The sequence below is a fragment of the Eriocheir sinensis genome, chromosome 57 (genome assembly GCF_024679095.1).
Source record: "Eriocheir sinensis breed Jianghai 21 chromosome 57, ASM2467909v1, whole genome shotgun sequence".
In the NCBI taxonomy this organism is placed as follows: Eukaryota; Metazoa; Arthropoda; class Malacostraca; order Decapoda; family Varunidae; genus Eriocheir; species Eriocheir sinensis.
The window spans coordinates 6,148,938-6,161,581 of NC_066565.1; positions in this window are offsets into that span (position 1 = coordinate 6,148,938).

The window sequence follows — 12,644 nt, forward strand, 5'->3', positions numbered from 1 at the left end:
GAGTGATGAGGCGGCCCTTATCCCACTCCCCGACTCTTCTGATGAGGATTGGGTGGTAGTGGGAAGGGTGCGTGACCGTGCCCACCGCTCCCACCCACCTCCGCCACCTTCGCCTCCCCGCTCCCGTTCACCACTTGGCACCTCCGCTACCCCCACCCTGCCCAGCGGCTCACGCCCGACGCCGTTCCCCCGTTCTACTGCTACTGCCCCCACTGCTGCCACCTCTACTGCCTCCACCGCTGCTCCTACATCTGCCTCCGCCGCTGCCCATTCCAACCTGCTCGGTGCCGTCTCGCACCCCGAGCAGGCTGCCCGCCACGCTGCTGCTGCATCTCCTGCCAACCCCAAGGTTGTCGTCCCTCCAACACCGGGGTTCGAGACTGCCCTCGACCTGGCGGAGGCCCTGGAGGAGGAGCTCGGGCTACGCCTCCAGATGCGCTTCCTGGAGAACGGCAGCGTGCTGGTCACCCCGCCTTCCGAGGAAGCCCTCCGTGCCCTCATGAACACCACGTCGGTGCATGGCAAGGCGGTGCAGTTGCGGCTGATGGGCGACGCAACCACCAAGGGGGTGGTGACCACTTACCCGGTTGCCATGCCTCTCAAGGCTCTCCTCCGCCACCCGAGCGTCGTCACGGCAGAGCGCTGTATGACGCGCGACAACCTTGCCACGAGGCAGGTCCTCATCTCGGTGAGGGGCCCCTTGCCAGGCATGCTCGACCTGGGGAGCTGGGGCGTATTTTACACGCGCCCCTTCAACGCCGAGCCCCTCCGTTGCTATCGCTGCCAGCAATACGGCCACCATCGCTCCCGCTGCAATCGCCAGGCAGTGTGCGGCATGTGCTCGGGGCAGCACATGACGGAGGCCTGCCTTGCGAAATACAAGGCCGGCGAGAGCGTGACCGCCCTCTGCCCCAACTGCCGCCAGCACCACCACGCGTGGAGCCGGCGCTGCCCCTCCCGGTTGAACATAGTGGATCGGGGAATCCAGCGTCAGGAGGAGTGGCGTGCGGCCCACAACCCCTCTCGGCCGGCGTGGACCGGGCGTTCCCGCTCGAGGTCCCAGCGTCGGCCTGCCCCACCCGGTCAGACAACGCTCGCCTCCCGGGAGCACTTCCCGGCCCTCCCACCACCGGCCACGTCTCGCGGCAACGCTGCTCCGGCTGTGCCGCCGCCAGCTACGCCTCCTCCACCGCCTGCCACGCAACCCCACCCGGCCTCCTCCTCAACACAAGCCCCTCCCCCACGCCCGGCATCCGCCTCGGTCCCCTCCACGCAGCTCACTCCCGCAGTGCCTCCACCGGCCCTCCCCCAGCGCGTAAGGCGTCGGAGGAACCGCGGGCCGCGCCCCCCCGTGATCGCGCCAGCTGCACCCCTTGTTCCTCCTCCCGGCCATGTCCTGGTCACCAGGGCTGCACTAGAGGGGATGCTGGCGAGCTTCGCTCTGGCGCTAACCGGCCTCCTAAAGCTAACACCGGACGAGGCGGAGCTGCGAGTCATCGCGAAGGCGACGGTGGAGGAGTGTTTCCCCACCATCGACAGTCCGGTCGCGTCTCCCGCCACCCCGCTGCAAACTCCAGTTGCTGCGCCTCCAGCTGTGCGGGCCCCTGTCCGCGAGGACGCTCCACCTCCCGCGGCGGAGTCCCGCATGGAGGTCGACGCGCCCTCCCGGGCAGCAGTGGCACCTGCCGTCTCGGTGGCCCAGCCAGCGCAGGCGTCCCAGACAGCCAAGCCCCGCTCACACATCCCAGTGCAGGTGGCTCCGACCCGCTCCCGCATCCCGCAGCCCAAAGGCATTGTGACCCCGAAGCGCCGGGGGCCGGCCCCCTCGCGCGCGGCGGCCCCTGTGATCGCCCCGGGGACCTCCTCGGCGACCGACCGCTAAGTGTTCTGCAGTGGAACGTGTGCGGCGTGCGCGGCAAGGTTAACCTCCTGCGAGCTGCGATCGGCACCGACGGCTTTGACGTCATCCTATTACAGGAGACGCTCCTTCGGGAGGGCCAGTCGGTGCCCTTCAAGGGCTACAGGGCCTTTTACCTCCCTGCCGTCGCCGGTGCGGCGCGTGGGTGTTGTATCTTGGTCAGGGATGTACTTCCCTGTTCTCGAGTGCATCGCAACGTGCTGTGCGGTGCCGGTGTGGAGGTATTGGCAGTCAAGGTGACCTTGCCGAGCGCGTGTGTCGCGTTCTACTGCGTGTACAGTGGGCCGCGGGCCGAGCCCGACTACACTGAACTCCTCTCCCTGGCTAATGACGAACCCACCTTCATCGGGGGTGATTTCAACGCCCACCATGAAAGGTGGGGGAGTAGGGGGAGGAACCGCGCAGGGCGCCACCTTGCCTCGGCCTTGGAGGACGTTCCTGGGGTTGCGCTCCTCAACACCGGGGTGCCCACGCACATGGCTGGTGGCGTCCTGGACCTCAGCTTTGTGTCGCAGCCACTTGCAGTCGACGCGACGTGGACCCTCCACCCGCACCTCGCGAGCGACCATTTCGCCTCCGTTGTTGCACTCCTGTCCCGCCGCCTGTGTTACCACAGCGGCCTCCTCGCTGGAACCTGCGCCGGGCTGACTGGCCTCGGTTCCGCGGGGCCGTCGCCCGTCGTCTGGCCGCCACCATCCGACCCGACGACCTCGAGGCGGCGGACGCGCGCCTGGTTGACGCCTTCACAGCAGCTGCTGATGAGGCGATCCCCCTCCTCCGGCCTGTGGCGGTGGTCCACCGTGACAGGTGGTACTATACCGAGGAGGTGAGGGAGGCGAACCACCGAGTCAACCAGGCCCGTAAGCAACAGGAGAGTAAACACGGAGGCGACGCGAGGCTAGCATCGCGCTGCTGACCGTCGCTCCAGGGAAACCGCCGACCGGGTGCAGGAGGAGCACTGGCTGGCGTGGTGCGAGGGACTTGACGGCTGTACGTCCGCTGCAGTCCTCTGGCGGAAGCTGAGGGCCGTCGCCGGGGGTGCCGTTGCGCGCCCAGCTCTACACCCACAGCCCCAGGCCGAGGCGGAGCGGCTCGTTGCCACCTTCTCCTCCCGTGCTGCTTCCGCCCGGCTTCCGGCCCACACTCGCGACCTGCTGAGGGAGGCGAACCCTGGGAGAGTAGCCGCCTTCAGGGAGGCCTGCCTACAGGCGCATGTCACTGACGCGCCTATAGAGCTCTGGGAGCTGGAGCGGGCCATCCCCAGGAAGGACACCGCCACCGGAGTCGACAGGATCCCCTACTCCTTCCTGGCGAACGCTGGCCCGGACATGCTGGCGGAGGTTCTGGGACTCTTTAACAGGTCCTTCGAGCTCGGAGCACTGCCAGCCTCCTGGAAGCTGGCCACCATCGTTCCCATCCCCAAGAGTGGAGACGGGCTCCAACATCGCCCGATCTCCCTCCTAAGCTGCCTCGGCAAGTGTATGGAGCGAGTCCTGCTTCCGCGCCTTCAGTGGGCGATGGGCCCCCTCCATCACCACCTCTTTGCCTTCCGCCGGGGCAGGGGCACCAGGGACTGCATCTCCACCCTCCTCTCTGGTGTCTTGGGGAGACGGGCGGTGGTGGTATTTCTCGACCTCGAGAAAGCTTTTGAGCTCGCCTCAGCCCCAGCCATGCTCTCCATTCTCGCTGAACGGGGCGTCCGTGGCCGCCTGCTGGCGTGGGTGGGCCATTATCTGGAGGGACGGAGAGCGGCCGTCCGATTTCAGGGCCATACGTCCGCGATAGAGACTTTTGAGAACGGCACGCCTCAGGGTGGCGTCCTGAGCCCCGTGCTGTTCAATCTGCTCGTCGAGAAGTTGGCGGCCCTTCCGACGAGCGGAACCGCAAGAGTCCTATCGTATGCGGACGATGTGGCCCTGGTGGTGTGGGGCCCCAACCAGGTGGCCTGCGCCCGCCAGCTCCTCCGCCGGCTGACTCAGACGTGCGCCGCCCTAGGGCTGGTCGTCAACCGGACTAAGACAAAGGCCATGGCCTTCCGCCACGGCCACCTTCCTGAGCCCTTCGACCTCGAGGGTACGCCCGTGCCGTGGGTGCACACTTACAAGTACCTCGGGGTCACTGTTGACTCCAGCCTGTCCTTTGGCCCGCACATCGCCCGTGTGCGGGACGAGGTGCGGCGCACTAATGTGATGAGGGCCCTTGCCAGAACAGCGGGTGGGTCTGGGGACAGGGTCCTGCGGACTTTCTACATCCAGGGCGTTCGGTCCTGTATTGATTATGGGACGCCGTGCCTGCTGACGGTGGGTCCGGCGGCGCTTAGGCCGCTGGAGACAGCTCAGAACGCCGCCCTCCGCGTCATCATTGGCGCCCCCATGTGGACGAAATGCGTGTGCCTCCGGGCGGAGGCACGCGTGTGCAGCGTCGCCGCGAGTCAACCAACTCTCAGTGGGGCATCTGGCGGCGCTGCTCAGATGCATGGGGGCGGAGCAGCTCCGTGCCTCCGTCGGGCAGGCCCTCCTGCAGGACCCTCTCCTGTTCCGCAAGAGAACGTGGGCGACTGTGGCGGCGGCCACGATTCGCAATAGCGGACTCCCCCACGCCCTTGTGACGGCTGTGGACGCCCCCCACCCCACCTACGTTGCCCGCCCCCCGTGGGAGCCGCCTGCCGTAACAGCCCCCCTACGGCCGCGCGCCCAAAGGAAGGCCCGCCTCCCCCCTCTGGAGTTGGCCAGGGTGGCAGTCAGCAGAGAGCGGGAAGCAGCGCACCCTTGAGCATCCGTGTACGTCTCGGACGGCTCCGTCAACCACCAGACGGGGGCTGTCGGCGCTGCTTTTGTGTGCGGTGGGGTCACTGCTGTTTTTCGTCTGCCAGACGGTTGTTCCTCCACCCAGGCTGAGCTGGCAGCCATTGGCGGGGCGCTGGATCATGCAGTGGAAGGGGGTCGGGGCCCTGTCTTGATCCACTGCGATTCAGTCCCTGCCAACCGCTCTCTGCTACAGGACCCCCCGCGCGACAACGTGTCTCTCCTCACCTCCATCCTTGCGAGGCTGGCAGAGTTGAGAGGAGCGGGGCGCCCTGTAAAAGTTAACTGGTTGCCCAGCCACTCGGGCGTGGCAGGCAACGAGGCGGCGGACGGCGCTGCTGCTGAGGCAACGCTCCTGCCTGCTGTCACGCGGCCTGTTGTGGTTAGCCTTGCCCAAGTGAAGAGGGCCATGGCCGCACGATCTGCTACTGGGGTCGTCAGGGAGCTGGAGGAGGCCCTGGCTGCGGGCTCGCCGTCCGCGTTTTGGTACTCGGCGGCCACTAACACCGGCGCCCGCCAGCTACCGCCAAATCTGCCGAGACGGGAGGCATCCAACATCCGCCGCCTCCGTCTCGGCTACAAATGTGCGTCGGTCCTTCACCCTGATGACCCTGTCCCTGTCGAGTGCCCGTACTGCGAGGAGGAGGTCCTCCAGCCGCTCCTCCACTACCTCCTCGAGTGCGGTGCGACGCGCAACCTGCTTCCAAACCGGGAGGGGCTCTCAGCGCCAGCCTTGGTGGGGGCCCTGGACGACAGGGCGCTTATTGCCCTAGTGCGGGCATATGAGCCGCCCAGGTAGGCTCTCTGTTCTGTATATGTGGACGTGTTAGAGTGCGTGTATGTATGTGTGGGTGTTTGTGTGTGAGTATGTGCGTGATTGGTTTTTTAAGTCAGCTACAGGACGCCTGGTGCGCCTGTGCCCCAACCCACTTAGTGGGAAGGGGTGTTAACTATCTATATATGTGCGTACATCGGCGTGTGTGTGCGCGTGTGTATGTCTTTATGTACATGCACACGTGCGCGCGGCGTGCCGTGTATGCACATATATAGCCCCAGCCATGACTGCGACGGGCCGTCGTAGTCGACAAAGGCCCGTTCCCCTTCTTAGGGGTTAATCTTAAAGGAGGAAGGAAGGTGGGCGGCGGGTGTGTTAACTATCTATATATGTGCGTACATCGGCGTGTGTGTGCGCGTGTGTATGTCTTTATGTACATGCACACGTGCGCGCGGCGTGCCGTGTATGCACATATATAGCCCCAGCCATGACTGCGACGGGCCGTCGTAGTCGACAAAGGCCCGTTCCCCTTCTTAGGGGTTAATCTTAAAGGAAGGAAGGAAGGTGGGCGGCATTGGCTTCCCGGTCCTGGCAGCGTGTGCACCTCTTCCCCACCTTCTAGCAACAGCTCTCGCGGGCGAGCGATTGAGCTGCTCTGCTACTGCCAGGCTGTGAGTCGCCGTGTCAGTGCTCCCTGACTACGTGCTACTTACTCCCCGGAGTTGCCAGCGTTACCACGCGCCTTCCACCTACCTGCCCTGCGCTGCACACTTCACCCTGCTCCGCGCTCTGCCGTGCCAGTGTACACCGTCTGCGTGTCACTGGTCACGCGTCGCTCGTTACACGCGACTGCAGCCCTCCTGCTGCTCTGTTTTTGTGTTTTTTTTTGTCTTTTGTTTGTGTGTTTGAGCCTTAGACCCTGGTTTAGTACGACGCCGAACCCCGAGGGCAGTGCCACGAGGGGGCCCCTTAGGATAAAGGGGTGGTTAGAGGAACAACCAGGGTTAGTGTTAGGTCCCCCAAGACCCGCAAGGGGCGACAGCGGCGCCTGCCGAGCCCTTTAGAGGGTGGGCAGGCTTTAGCCCTCCGCTGCCGTAGGCAAGCCGGCTCCTCGTAGGCTAGATTTTGTTACTTTTTTATTTTATTTTTTGTTCAATGTCTAGCTGTGGTCCAGCCCGAGTGCTGTCTTGTTGCTAGGATGTCCTCGGACAAGCGTGTCCGCCCCGCTAGCGACTCGGAGAGCTCCGACTCCGAGTCGCCAGCTGATAAGCAGCTACGCCTTGAGTCGGGGAGTGAGAGTGATGAGGCGGCCTTATCCCACTCCCGACTCTTCTGATGAGGATTGGGTGGTAGTGGGAAGGGTGCGTGACCGTGCCCACCGCTCCCACCCACCTCCGCCACCTTCGCCTCCCCGCTCCCGTTCACCACTTGGCACCTCCGCTACCCCCACCCTGCCCAGCGGCTCACGCCCGACGCCGTTCCCCCGTTCTACTGCTACTGCCCCCACTGCTGCCACCTCTACTGCCTCCACCGCTGCTCCTACATCTGCCTCCGCCGCTGCCCATTCCAACCTGCTCGGTGCCGTCTCGCACCCCGAGCAGGCTGCTGCCCGCCACGCTGCTGCATCTCCTGCCAACCCCAAGGTTGTCGTCCCTCCAACACCGGGGTTCGAGACTGCCCTCGACCTGGCGGAGGCCCTGGAGGAGGAGCTCGGGCTCCGCCTCCAGATGCGCTTCCTGGAGAACGGCAGCGTGCTGGTCACCCCGCCTTCCGAGGAAGCCCTCCGTGCCCTCATGGACACCACGTCGGTGCATGGCAAGGCGGTGCAGTTGCGGCTGATGGGCGACGCAACCACCAAGGGGGTGGTGACCACTTACCCGGTTGCCATGCCTCTCAAGGCTCTCCTCCGCCACCCGAGCGTCGTCACGGCAGAGCGCTGTATGACGCGCGACAACCTTGCCACGAGGCAGGTCCTCATCTCGGTGAGGGGCCCCTTGCCAGGCATGCTCGACCTGGGGAGCTGGGGCGTATTTTACACGCGCCCCTTCAACGCCGAGCCCCTCCGTTGCTATCGCTGCCAGCAATACGGCCACCATCGCTCCCGCTGCAATCGCCAGGCAGTGTGCGGCATGTGCTCGGGGCAGCACATGACGGAGGCCTGCCTTGCGAAATACAAGGCCGGCGAGAGCGTGACCGCCCTCTGCCCCAACTGCCGCCAGCACCACCACGCGTGGAGCCGGCGCTGCCCCTCCCGGTTGAACATAGTGGATCGGGGAATCCAGCGTCAGGAGGAGTGGCGTGCGGCCTACAACCCCTCTCGGCCGGCGTGGACAGGGCGTTCCCGCTCGAGGTCCCAGCGTCGGCCTGCCCCACCCGGTCAGACAACGCTCGCCTCCCGGGAGCACTTCCCGGCCCTCCCACCACCGGCCACGTCTCGCGGCAACGCTGCTCCGGCTGTGCCGCCGCCAGCTACGCCTCCTCCACCGCCTGCCACGCAACCCCACCCGGCCTCCTCCTCAACACAAGCCCCTCCCCCACGCCCGGCATCCGCCTCGGTCCCCTCCACGCAGCTCACTCCCGCAGTGCCTCCACCGGCCCTCCCCCAGCGCGTAAGGCGTCGGAGGAACCGCGGGCCACGCCCCCCCGTGATCGCGCCAGCTGCACCCCTTGTTCCTCCTCCCGGCCATGTCCTGGTCACCAGGGCTGCACTAGAGGGGATGCTGGCGAGCTTCGCTCTGGCGCTAACCGGCCTCCTAAAGCTAACACCGGACGAGGCGGCGCTGCGAGTCATCGCGAAGGCGACGGTGGAGGAGTGTTTCCCCACCATCGACAGTCCGGTCGCGTCTCCCGCCACCCCGCTGCAAACTCCAGTTGCTGCGCCTCCAGCTGTGCAGGCCCCTGTCCGCGGGGACGCTCCACCTCCCGCGGCGGAGGCCCGCATGGAGGTCGACGCGCCCTCCCGGGCAGCAGTGGCACCTGCCGTCTCGGTGGCCCAGCCAGCGCAGGCGTCCCAGACAGCCAAGCCCCGCTCACACATCCCAGTGCAGGCGGCTCCGACCCGCTCCCGTATCCCGCAGCCCAAAGGCATTGTGACCCCGAAGCGCCGGGGCCGGCCTCGCTCGGCGGCCCCTGTGATCGCCCCGGGGACCTCCTCGGCGACCGACCGCTAAGTGTTCTGCAGTGGAACGTGTGCGGCGTGCGCGGCAAGGTTAACCTCCTGCGAGCTGCGATCGGCACCGACGGCTTTGACGTCATCCTATTACAGGAGACGCTCCTTCGGGAGGGCCAGTCGGTGCCCTTCAAGGGCTACAGGGCCTTTTACCTCCCTGCCGTCGCCGGTGCGGCGCGTGGGTGTTGTATCTTGGTCAGGGATGTACTTCCCTGTTCTCGAGTGCATCGCCCGTGCTGTGCGGTGCCGGTGTGGAGGTATTGGCAGTCAAGGTGACCTTGCCGAGCGCGTGTGTCGCGTTCTACTGCGTGTACAGTGGGCCGCGGGCCGAGCCCGACTACACTGAACTCCTCTCCCTGGCTAATGACGAACCCACCTTCATCGGGGGTGACTTCAACGCCCACCATGAAAGGTGGGGGAGTAGGGGGAGGAACCGCGCAGGGCGCCACCTTGCCTCGGCCTTGGAGGACGTTCCTGGGGTTGCGCTCCTCAACACCGGGGTGCCCACGCACATGGCTGGTGGCGTCCTGGACCTCAGCTTTGTGTCGCAGCCACTTGCAGTCGACGCGACGTGGACCCTCCACCCTCACCTCGCGAGCGACCATTTCGCCTCCGTTGTTGCACTCCCTGTCCCGCCGCCTGTGTTACCACAGCGGCCTCCTCGCTGGAACCTGCGCCGGGCTGACTGGCCTCGGTTCCGCGGGGCCGTCGCCCGTCGTCTGGCCGCCACCATCCGACCCGGCGACCTCGAGGCGGCGGACGCGCGCCTGGTTGACGCCTTCACAGCAGCTGCTGATGAGGCGATCCCCCTCCTCCGGCCTGTGGCGGTGGTCCACCGTGACAGGTGGTACTATACCGAGGAGGTGAGGGAGGCGAACCACCGAGTCAACCAGGCCCGTAAGCTTAACAGGAGAGTCAACACGGAGGCGACGCGAGGCTTGCTGCGCGCTGCTGTCCGTCGCGCCAGGGAAACCGCCGACCGGGTGCAGGAGGAGCACTGGCTGGCGTGGTGCGAGGGACTTGACGGCTGTACGTCCGCTGCAGTCCTCTGGCGGAAGCTGAGGGCCGTCGCCAGGGGTGCCGTTGCGCGCCCAGCTCTACACCCACAGCCCCAGGCCGAGGCGGAGCGGCTCGTTGCCACCTTCTCCTCCCGTGCTGCTTCCGCCCGGCTTCCGGCCCACACTCGCGACCTGCTGAGGGAGGCGAACCCCGGGAGAGTAGCCGCATTCAGGGAGTCCTGCCTACAGGCGCATGTCACTGACGCGCCTATAGAGCTCTGGGAGCTGGAGCGGGCCATCCCCAGGAAGGACACCGCCACCGGAGTCGACAGGATCCCCTACTCCTTCCTGGCGAACGCTGTCCCGGACATGCTGGCGGAGGTTCTGGGACTCTTTAACAGGTCCTTCGAGCTCGGAGCACTGTCAGCCTCCTGGAAGCTGGCCACCATCGTTCCCATCCCCAAGAGTGGAGACGGGCTCCAACATCGCCCGATCTCCCTCCTAAGCTGCCTCGGCAAGTGTATGGAGCGAGTCCTGCTTCCGCGCCTTCAGTGGGCGATGGGCCCCCTCCATCACCACCTCTTTGCCTTCCGCCGGGGCAGGGGCACCAGGGACTGCATCTCCACCCTCCTCTCTGGTGTCTTGGGGAGACGGGCGGTGGTGGTATTTCTCGACCTCGAGAAAGCTTTTGAGCTCGCCTCAGCCCCAGCCATGCTCTCCATTCTCGCTGAACGGGGCGTCCGTGGCCGCCTGCTGGCGTGGGTGGGCCATTATCTGGAGGGACGGAGAGCGGCCGTCCGATTTCAGGGCCATACGTCCGCGATAGAGACTTTTGAGAACGGCACGCCTCAGGGTGGCGTCCTGAGCCCCGTGCTGTTCAATCTGCTCGTCGAGAAGTTGGCGGCCCTTCCGACGAGCGGAACCGCAAGAGTCCTATCGTATGCGGACGATGTGGCCTTGGTGGTGTGGGGCCCCAACCAGGTGGCCTGCGCCCGCCAGCTCCTCCGCCGGCTGACTCAGACGTGCGCCGCCCTAGGGCTGGTCGTCAACAGGACTAAGACAAAGGCCATGGCCTTCCGCCACGGCCACCTTCCTGAGCCCTTCGACCTCGAGGGTACGCCCGTGCCGTGGGTGCACACTTACAAGTACCTCGGGGTCACTGTTGACTCCAGCCTGTCCTTTGGCCCGCACATCGCCCGTGTGCGGGACGAGGTGCGGCGGCGCACTAATGTGATGAGGGCCCTTGCCAGAACAGCGGGTGGGTCTGGGGACAGGGTCCTGCGGACTTTCTACATCCAGGGCGTTCGGTCCTGTATTGATTACGGGACGCCGTGCCTGCTGACGGTGGGTCCGGCGGCGCTTAGGCCGCTGGAGACAGCTCAGAACGCCGCCCTCCGCGTCATCATTGGCGCCCCCATGTGGACGAAATGCGTGTGCCTCCGGGCGGAGGCACGCGTGTGCAGCGTCGCCGCGAGAGTCACCCAACTCTCAGTGGGGCATCTGGCGGCGCTGCTCAGATGCATGGGGGCGGAGCAGCTCCGTGCCTCCGTCGGGCAGGCCCTCCTGCAGGACCCTCTCCTGTTCCGCAAGAGAACGTGGGCGACTGTGGCGGCGGCCACGATTCGCAATAGCGGACTCCCCCACGCCCTTGTGACGGCTGTGGACGCCCCCCACCCCACCTACGTTGCCCGCCCCCCGTGGGAGCCGCCTGCCTTAACAGCCACCATACGGGCGCTCGCCAAAAGGAAGGCCCTCCTCACCCCTCTGGAGTTGGCCAGGGAGGCAGACAGCAGAGAGCGGGAAGCAGCGCACCCTGGAGCCTCCGTGTACTTCACGGACGGCTCCGTCAACCACCAGACGGGGCTGTCGGCGCTGCTTTTGTGTGCGGTGGGGTCACTGCTGTTTTCGTCTGCCAGACGGTTGTTCCTCCACCCAGGCTGAGCTGGCAGCCATTGGCGGGCGCTGGATCATGCAGTGGAAGGGGTCGGGGCCCTGTCTTGATCCACTGCGATTCAGTCCTGCCATCCGCTCTCTGCTACAGGACCCCCCGCGCGACAACGTGTCTCTCCTCACCTCCATCCTTGCGAGGCTGGCAGAGTTGAGAGGAGCGGGGCGCCCTGTAAAAGTTAACTGGTTGCCCAGCCACTCGGGCGTGGCAGGCAACGAGGCGGCGGACGGCGCTGCTGCTGAGGCAACGCTCCTGCCTGCTGTCACGCGGCCTGTTGTGGTTAGCCTTGCCCAAGTGAAGAGGGCCATGGCCGCACGATCTGCTACTGGGGTCGTCAGGGAGCTGGAGGAGGCCCTGGCTGCGGGCTCGCCGTCCGCGTTTTGGTACTCGGCGGCCACTAACACCGGCGCCCGCCAGCTACCGCCAAATCTGCCGAGACAGGAGGCATCCAACATCCGCCGCCTCCGTCTCGGCTACAAATGTGCGTCGGTCCTTCACCCGGATGACCCTGTCCCTGTCGTGTGCCCGTACTGCGAGGAGGAGGTCCTCCAGCCGCTCCTCCACTACCTCCTCGAGTGCGGTGCGACGCGCAACCTGCTTCCAAACCGGGAGGGGCTCTCAGCGCCAGCCTTGGTGGGGGCCCTGGACGACAGGGCGCTTACTGCCCTAGTGCGGGCATATGAGCCGCCCAGGTAGGCTCTCTGTTCTGTATATGTGGGCGTGTTAGAGTGCGTGTATGTATGTGTGGGTGTTTGAGTGTGAGTATGTGCGTGATTGGTTTTTTAAGTCAGCTACAGGACGCCTGGTGCGCCTGTGCCCCAACCCACTTAGTGGGAAGGGGTGTTAACTATCTATATATGTGCGTACATCGGCGTGTGTGTGCGCGTGTGTATGTCTTTATGTACATGCACACGTGCGCGCGGCGTGCCGTGTATGCACATATATAGCCCCAGCCATGACTGCGACGGGCCGTCGTAGTCGACAAAGGCCCGTTCCCCTTCTTAGGGGTTAATCTTAAAGGAAGGAAGGAAG